The sequence below is a fragment of the Camellia sinensis genome, chromosome 5 (assembly GCF_055761805.1).
Source record: "Camellia sinensis isolate YWXY chromosome 5, ASM5576180v1, whole genome shotgun sequence".
NCBI classification, from domain to species: Eukaryota; Viridiplantae; Streptophyta; class Magnoliopsida; order Ericales; family Theaceae; genus Camellia; species Camellia sinensis.
The window spans coordinates 83,261,788-83,271,714 of record NC_138965.1 but is presented as its reverse complement, the minus strand read 5'-3'; positions in this window follow the sequence as shown (position 1 = coordinate 83,271,714).

Sequence of the window (9,927 nt, the reverse complement as noted above, 5' to 3'; positions counted from 1 at the left end):
CATAGGTGGGATAATTTCTCTCATGTGTTTTCAACTGCCATGAGCCATAGGCTACCACTTTACCCTCTTGCATCAATACACAACCTAAACCTTCCCGTGAAGTATCACAATAAACTGAATAACTCAAACCCCTCTTCGGTATAATCAATATTGGAGCAGTGGTGAGTCTAATCTTGAGCTCTTGAAATGACCTTTCACAAGTCTTACTCCACACAAACTTGATTTCCTTTCTAGTCAACTTAGTCAAAGGTGAAGCTAGTCTAGAGAAATCCTTCACAAACCGACGGTAATACTCGGCCAACCCCAAGAAACTACGAATCTCGAAAGCATTCTTGGGTTGTGCCCAATCTTGCACTGCTTCTACCTTGGATGAATCTACAGTCACCCCTTCCCTTGACACTACATGCCCTAGGAATTTAACCTCTTCCAGCCAAAAGTCACATTTCCCAAACTTAGCATACAGCTTTTGGGCTCTAAGTAACTCAAGTACTACTCGTAAATGTTCCTCATGTTCCTCCTCAAAAGGTGAATAAATCAAAATGTCGTCCACAAAGACAACCACAAAACGATCTAAGAATTCACGGAAGATCCGATTCATTAAATCCATAAACACAGCTGGGGCATTAGTTAGCCCAAAAGGCATCACAAGAAACTCATAATGGCCATACCGCATATGGAATGTCGTCTTTGGGATATCCTCTTCCCTTACCCTCAACTGATCTCTAGTCTATCTTAGAGAAACAACAAGACCCCTTCAACTGATCAAACAGATCATCTATATGAGGCATTGGGTACTTATTCTTAACAGTAGCTCTGTTCAACTTTCTATAATCAATACAAAGCCGTAATGCTCCATCTTTCTTTTTAGCAAAAAGAACCGGCGCTCCCCAAGGTGAAGTACTAGGGCGAATAAAACCCTTATCCAATAGTTCCTGGAGTTGAATCTTCAACTCACTCAATTCAGCAAGTGCAAATCTATATGGAGCCATAGAAACCGGTGCCGTGCCAGGCACTAAATCAATAGAGAATTCGATCTCTCGGTGAGACAGTAAACCAACAAGATCCTCGGGAAAAACATCCGAGTATTCACAAACTACCCTCGACAATTTAACTCAAATTCCATCACACTCACTACTCCAAAAGCTAGCAAGAAGACAACTAAGTTCACTCTGCCCACGCAGATCATATACTGCTGATAAGACTCTATCCACCCGTCTCCCAAGAAATAAAAGCAATCACTGCTCAAGGTACATACAGTAACCTTCTGACAGTAGCAATCTATAACAGCCCGATATGATGATAACTAGTCCATACCCAATATGACATCAAAACTAATCATGTCAATCAATACAAATGCAAAAGGTAATCGATGACCAGCAACCTCGATGTCACAATCCCGACATCCCTATCTCAAGACAGTCTGACCACCAATAGGTGACTCTACACAAATAGAAGATGCTAACTGTGCCTGTGCCAACTCCAAATCCAAAACTGATGCAAACGCATACGAAATAAAAGAATGGGATGCACCTGTATCAATCAATACATTAGCAACTGAATTGCAAAACAAAAAGGTACCTCTCACTATAGAAGGATAAGGTACAAGATCTGGCCCTACAACTGTATACATACGTCCAGTAGGCCTCTGCTCAACCTGCTCACCCCTCGGAGCATAAGCCTGGTGCGCTAACTGAGCCGGAGAGACTCCCTGATTAACCCTCGAGGCCTGTGCTGAAAGTGCTGGCTAGTGACTCTGTGTCTCTCTCGAACCAGACTCCCCAGATGTGCCACGCAACCGTGGGCAAAACCTCTTCAGGTGTCCTGCCTATCCACACTGATAACAAGTGAGACCCCTCTACATATCCTTCCCCGAACCCAAACTCGGCACTGGAAAGGTAGATCTAGACTGTACTCCCTGAGACTGTTGTGGGTTGAAACCCCTCTGCCTCTTAAAAGGCATACCAACACCCCAAGTTACAGGAGTCGCCGAAATGGCCTCCTCCATACTCCGCCCCATGGTTAATATCGCTGCCTCTATATGAGCTGTCGCTTCAACAAGTATATTATAACTCCTATGCCAAGACCCGGCAATCCTTTCTCAGATGTCGTTACACAACTTACTCTCAAACTTCGAACAACGAAGTTCCTCAGTCTTCACTAACTCCGGAGCAAATCTCGACAGGTTGGTAAACCATGCTTCAAATTGTACCAAATGTGTAGTACCTTGGCGCAATTCCACGAATTGTTGCCGTAATCCTTCCCGTGTGGAAGGAGGGAAATCGTCACTTCCTCATTTAGGCATCCTAATAAAGATAACCATAGGTATTAGCACTTTTACAAATGTGCCGAAGGTAACTCACTTGCGTCCTAATACATTGGACAACAATAAATCACTCCACATAGGCATGTAATCACATAAACACATACAAATTTCCTTCCTAGATAATGATTGTCCTACAGCGTTGCTAGAGTTCCAATTAGAAATAGCAGTGATCAAGTGCTCTTCTAATAGGACTTCCAAAAACCCGTAGACTCGATCAACATCTTAGGAACTAAATTTCATACTCACATAATCATATAAGCATGTTACCACATAAGCATACAATGCATACTAACGTCTCAATCAAGCGAGACAAACCCAATGTGGTACTAACCACTTCACACGTACCCAAAGTATTCAAACCCAGTACACTCTGATACCAAGTTGTAACGCCCCCAAAATAATACAATAAACCTATCTATCATACGGAAGAATATAGTAGAAATATAATACTTTCATTCATCAGAGTTTACTGTTTAACAACCAGTTAAATGCCATGTAGGCTTACATCTTCCCAAGTCATTACTTGGTTGCACAAAGTGAGTCTCGCTCATTACATCTTAAGCCCTTGGCTTTACAAATAACAAACATACACACAACAAGACATAATTAAGAAGCTCTTGCTTCCCAACAATCCATCCCTGCTATTGCCTTGGAGGAAACATCTCACTTACACCTGAAAATGGTATTCCCGTATAAGGTGAGCCAACAGCCCAATAAAAATAATCTAACACAATATATGAGGTTTAGCAAATGTATAAATACTACGTGCATAAACAATACCGATACTAAAACATCTACAAGGCCTGCGTATTCATATGCCACTAAGACCAAACCTCATTTCCATTTTCCTTCAATTCATTTCAAGTTTATATATGTTACTCAATTCATGAGTTAAATTCATTATCTTTCAACAAACAAAATGAGACTACAACTAATGGTTTCCAATTATGCAAAACACACATAAACACTTCAAATCTGCCATTTTACGGATATTTCATCCGTGGGAATCGACACCCATGTATATTTTCTCAAATATGCCATTTTACGGATATTTCGTCCGTGGGAATCGACACCCATGTATATTTTCTCAAATATGTCATTTTACGGATATTTCGTCTGCGGGAATCAGCACCCATATATATATATATATGATTTCGGGTCTTTCACCCAGGATACTCCGGCCAACTTGCTTTCAGCGGAGTCCATCTCTTTTCTCCTCACAAATAAACATACATATACAATGTATTTATAAACATAATCATATGCAATGACAACCAACATTTGATTAGTATTAAATCGCCTAATCCTCATGCAATTTCTGCAACAATCATAGTTATCCTCCACCGATAACCCAATACATTTATCTCTAAACAGATATTCAATCTCAAGATAAATAGTTTATTCACAACTTCCAAACGTGTAAGATAATACATATCTAATTTCACCATCTATACCCATAACCTTCCAATTTCACATTTTCAATGCTAATCCCAATTATTTATACAAAATAATAATAATTTAATCAAAATTAGGGCAAAATCCCCCTTTCACCAAATATCAACTCAAACACCAAAATCAACTATTTTGGCACAACATGATCTTATATTCAAACCTCATACTCGTTTACCTCATATTCATCAAATACCCCTCTTTTCATTTCACACCCAAATCCTAGATTTGTCCAAACCACAACCAAATCTCATCATCTATACACAACAGCAAATAACTAAGCTAAAAACCATATTAGAGTGTAAAAAATCCCTACCTCAAGAAGAGAAGACAAGCAAAGCAAGGTTGAACTCCAAAAATGACAAAACTCACTTTTACTTAGATCAATACAAAGCTCTTGAAGCTCTCTACCTTATTCTCAAAGGCACTAGGGTCAAGAACTCAATGGATTAGATGAAATCTTAGAGAGAATGTGAGTTTCTAGAGAGAGAAGCTCAAGATCTGGAAATTTAGAGACTTTTAGAGAGAGAGTAAGCAGAAAATGATCTAAAATGTCACTTTCACGATCTGATAAAGCGCGGTCCGCTCGAGCTTAGAAAGCTCCGCTCGAGCGTAAGACACAGACTCCCGCTCGAGTGTGAAACCCTGCGCTCGAGCGTGAAATACGCTCTCCCAGTATTTTCTACAGACACAGTCCCCACTCAAGCACCCTAATGCCTGCTCGAGCATAGAGCAAAATTTCAGAAGCCCGCTCGAGCGCAAGAATTCTCGCTCGAGCGGAAGAGCCAAATTCTGGGCAACAAAGGCTTGGAAAAACAAGCAACCAACATGTTCCAAACACACAACTACAACCCAATAACTAACATTAAGGGGAAGACAAGGAAAGCAAGACATGAACCACCATCCAAACCATACAAACCCGAGTCCGGAACACCACAAGAGACGGGTCAAAACCAGGGTCACTATACACCGACCCTAGTAGCTTCGGTTGTGGGAGGTGATGTAGCCCTTGAGATAGTGAGAGCATTGAGGGAGACAGTTGATGTGATCAGGGTTAAGGCCTTGGCTCGTAATGAGGGCAACGACACCCAAAGCTTCTTGATCACGAGGGAGTTCTTTCGTTCCAACCCACCAGAGTTCACCGGTGAGCTAGGTCTGGTGAAGGTGGACAACTTGCTAGAACAAGTCACTAAAGTCCTTGACATAGGTTGAGGGTCGAGAATGATGAGTTAAGTGTTACGTTGGTGGACTTCCAACTGAAAGATGACGCCTGTTATTGGTAGAAATACATCAAACCCACCATATGCACTACTAAGGCACCTTTTTTTATTGTTAAATGTTTATTTTGAATTATATACTATATGTTCATTTACCTAAACGTTGAATATAGGATGTATGTAATGAATAAACCTCATATACTAGATGATATTATTATATATACATGAGAGGGAATCTTTTGGTTATATTTATTATTGTTGTTTATTTATTTATTTCAAGTTTATTCATTGGGTTTCAAATCTTGAAAATCCAAGGCGTGATATCATTACCACTACCAATCAGTTATGTTTGGATGTGTTTTACTTGTGAATGAGACAACAGAGAGTCTTACATATGGTTGTTAAAAACTTGGCTTGAAACAATTGGTGGACAAAATCCTTCTGTTACTATTACTAATGATGACAAAGCCATGGCTAAGGAAATTTCATATGTATTGCCTAATAATATTCACCGTTTGTGCATGTGGCATTTCTTATAAAAAGTTCCTGAAATTTTGGTTCATGTTTAGAACAAGTATTTCTCATTTCGAGGAGGATTTCACCATTGCATTCATGACACAGTCATAATAAAAGAGTTTGAAAATAAATGAGATGAATTGGTTTGCAAATATGAGTTAAGGGAAAATGAATGGTTGAAAGAATTGTGCATGCGGTGTGAAATATGGATACTAGCTTATTTGAGAACAGTGTTTTGTATAGGGATGTCAACAACACAAAGAAATGAGATCATAAACAAATTTGTCAAGGATTTTGTTTAGAGCGCACATGACCCATTAACATGACTTGAATTGTACACGTAATTAAAAGGTTACGGTTAATCTTTTTTTTTTTACTCGAACCCAAAAATGACACATGTCACGACCCAAACCCAGTACTCAGAGGTTAGGCGTCATAACCAATCAATAATTGAGGTTATCAAAAGTTAATTTCTAAATTTAACAGATTAATAACACAGCGGAGTAAAATAAAAGGGTATCTAATATTTATTTTATTTATTAATATTTCCAGTGCTAGACTATGTTTACAAATATATAAGGTGCATTTTGCCTACTCCAAGTCCGGCCTTGCTACTCCCAAAACTTATGAACATGGGGTTAACAATCCCTCTCTAAGCCTCATCACCTGACAAGGTTTAACAGCTATAAACATATGGTAGAGAGAAACATTATATTGAGAATCTAAAGGTATAAAAGTCAGCATGGATAATAATTTAAGCTATACAGTAAATAGTTTAGTTCGAATAAATAAATTATTTTAAATAACAGAAATATAATGCAAAAATCATATAAGCAAAATAATCATAACCACGGTACAGAACAGAACTGAGAGTCAACGGATCCATGACAAACAGAGGGTCACTAAAGTGACTAATTACATGGTCAATGGTTATTTAAGTCCCTCAAAATATTACAAAATACATCATTAAATATCAAATTTCCAAAATCATATTAAATAAACAGTTATAACCATGAGTTTTCCTTTTTAAACCAATAGAATTCATTACACAAATAATATATTTGAAATGCTAATCTAATTTATAAAACGTAATCTGCATAGAATAATTTATAATAACTTAAAATATAATATAACTCACCTTAAAATTGATTCCTACATTTCACTTTTTTGTTTCCACTGAAGCTTGCTGACACTTCACACTCGATTTTGTTCTTACCCTTTTTTTCATTTGTTTTGTTTTTCCTTGCTTCAATTACTGGTATTTGTCTATCTATTTATGCATTATTTGACATCCTCTATATTAATATATATTTTTTTTATCTTTCTTAACTCATATCACTTACCTATTTTTTTTACATATTATTTTATAAAAAAATTAAAAAATATATTTATTTAAATTATTCCAAACACATATTTATACAAGTGAATCAACAAGAAGTTTTCGATCCCGCAGTCCGTAGCACAGACACGTTGCCCGTTCAACACCTTCCACGTTTCATTGCTTCCAAATTAAGCTTATCCAAGGTTGATCTAAACATGAACTTATTGTTTTAATTACATTTTGGCCCATATACTAAAATAACTATCATTTTTTGGTAAAATAGGATGACCCCTAATTTTAAATTAAATTATATTTTATCACATATAATTATAAAATTAAATATATATATATAATTTAATCATGATTAGTTGATATTATCGCTCTGTTAAAACTAATTAAATTTTTGATATGCCACAACACAATTCAAAAACACGAATATTAAATGGGTCATGTATGTGTTGAACATGCAAAATCCGAAATGGACATGTTTAATCTGTGTAAAAATTGATGCCGACATGTTGACACGGATCCATTATTGACTCGCATGTTTTCAATTTTGTATCTTGTTTGAGAGAAACTTTTCATTTGAATAGACAACAATAAAGGATACTTATGACTTGATATTATTATAGGACATGCCATGAAGTCAAGATTGGAAAACATGAGAGTTTTTAAATATATGGCAACAGTGTTTTTGTGGCATGGGTCAATGTTAAAGAATCACAACAGCATTACGTTGGATATAGCATAGTTGCAACATTATTATTATTAGTAGTAATTTAGTATTAGATGAAAACTTTGTTTTGCTTTTAAAATCTTATTGGATATTTAAATATTAATGAGTGACAATAGTTTAGATTGGATTTGTAATGGATTAGTGATGAATATTTGTAATTATTTTCAACAAATATTGGCATATATATTATCATTGTGCGTCAATGTTTAAACAAGTTATTCTTATGCCTATGATGTGAAACAATTTTTTTTTTTTTTTTTTTAAATAGGCGGCACAATTTGCTTATAATCTGAAACATGAACTTTTGTTAATTGTATTAAGCGTGTTGTGTTAGGGTTAACATGATTATAAATAGGTCAGATGAGTGTCAATATAATTGATGTGTTTAATTAAATGGGTCGTGTTAGTGTTCGATTATTTTCAACACGAATCCAATATGATACGATACGAAAACGACATGACATTGCATGATTTACGCTCTAATTTCGTCCATTCTAGTACATCGGTCATTGATTTTGTCCATCAATACGAGGAAGCATTAGGTAGAAGATACAAGAAGGAGAAGCAAAAAAATGTTAAAACAACAATAACCAAAGCAATTTTAAAGACATGTTACAAAATGGAGGCAAGCGGGAGAAGTGTACATAAGAAAAATATTTTTGTTGTAACAAAATTAAAGATTTTTCTTTATATTTTCAGAAGTCAAGAAATTTGAAAGATAATAATTAAGAAATTTGAAACATATTGCTATAAGTTCAATGTAAGTCCTCATTGAGGCCTATGGCTTACTGTGAGCCTAAACTGGGGTAGATTCCCTTGACCTAAACTTTTTTTCACCAAAAAAAAAAAGGAGTCAATAATTATTATGATTTTATGACACACATATTTTTATTTTATTAAATCAAAAATAAAAAAGATAATTAAGTTAAGAGTTTTGAATAACCTTTTTGTTTATATAATGATAAATATAAATTAATAATATAAATAAAATTCCGTGCAAAAGGACAACTTTACTAGTATAGTAACAATTCTACAGACTCTTAAAAAACACAATTCTCTTAACTCCCACTCACCAATGATTGGTCTAGGAATAATGAAAAAAAAAAACATTATTGATCCACATCATTTTGGAGGTTATAAGAGTCCTCAACTTTGAGAGTACCAAGCATTTTTATTAGTATAGATAGATAAAGAAGATAGGAAGTAGAAGTATTTCTTGAAAGGGTTGGCTTCCCTCTAGTCTCAGATTGGATTTGAGGGTACTGTTGGACCTGTAAGGGCCCACCACAAGTCTTCTTTTGATAATTCGAAGCGTTCAATGTGTAGAACTCGTCGAGTACTATATGCTTGTAAAAAATTACGTTGATCAGATATCGATAGCTATTTCATCGAATCCGTTTTCTGTCAACCGTTTATTTTTTCACCGCTTATTTTTTTTATACAAAATTAATTTGATCACATAGCTATCGATATCCGATCAAAGTGATTTTTTACAGACATATTATACTCGACGAGTTTACACATTGAATAATTCAGATTATCAAAGCGGGACTTGTAATGAACTCTCACAAGCCCAATAAATTATGAAAAATGACTCGTAGCTCGAAAAGGTGAAGGCTCGATTGGCCCGAAATGAAAAACGACGTCGTTTTTCTATTTTTTGTTTTTTCTTTTATATCTGAAACAGAGAGGGAAAGAGAGAGTGAGAGAAAGCCAGAGAAAAGAGAAGAAAGAGAGGGAAGGCGAACAGATAGAGAGGGAGGGCGAACAGAGAGAGAGAGAGAGCTAGCGACGGTCGACGATGGCGACGATAGCGAGAGAGAGAGAGAGCTGGCGACGATCGACGATGGCGACGATGGCGACAGAGAGAGAGCTGGCGACGGTCGACGATGTAGATCTGTAGATCTGTGTTTGATTTGTTTCTTTTTTTTTATTTTGATTTTAAAAAAAAAAAGCAACCATTTTTTTAAGGGATTAGATCTGTGTTTTTTTTTTTTTTTTTTTTTTTGATTTTGAAAATTTGTGTTTGATTATGATGATGTTGTGTGTTGTTGTGGTTACAGTCCCGTTTTGGTTATTGTTGATGATGATTTGAATAGTTGTTGTGTTGTTTTTTGATTTTGGTTGTTGATGATTGGTTGTTGATGATGATGTCTCCTGCTCCATCTCTTTCTTCTTCTTCTTCCTCTTATTTCATCTCCATCCCCTATGTTTCAGAACAGAGAAAAGAAAAAAAGAACGAAAAAAAAAAAATTCAAAACGACGTCGTTTTGGATTCGAGCTATTTTGAGCCTCAGAATTTTCGAGTTACAAAACGGGACTGATAAATTATTGAGGTGATTTGAAACACCACAAATAAATTATT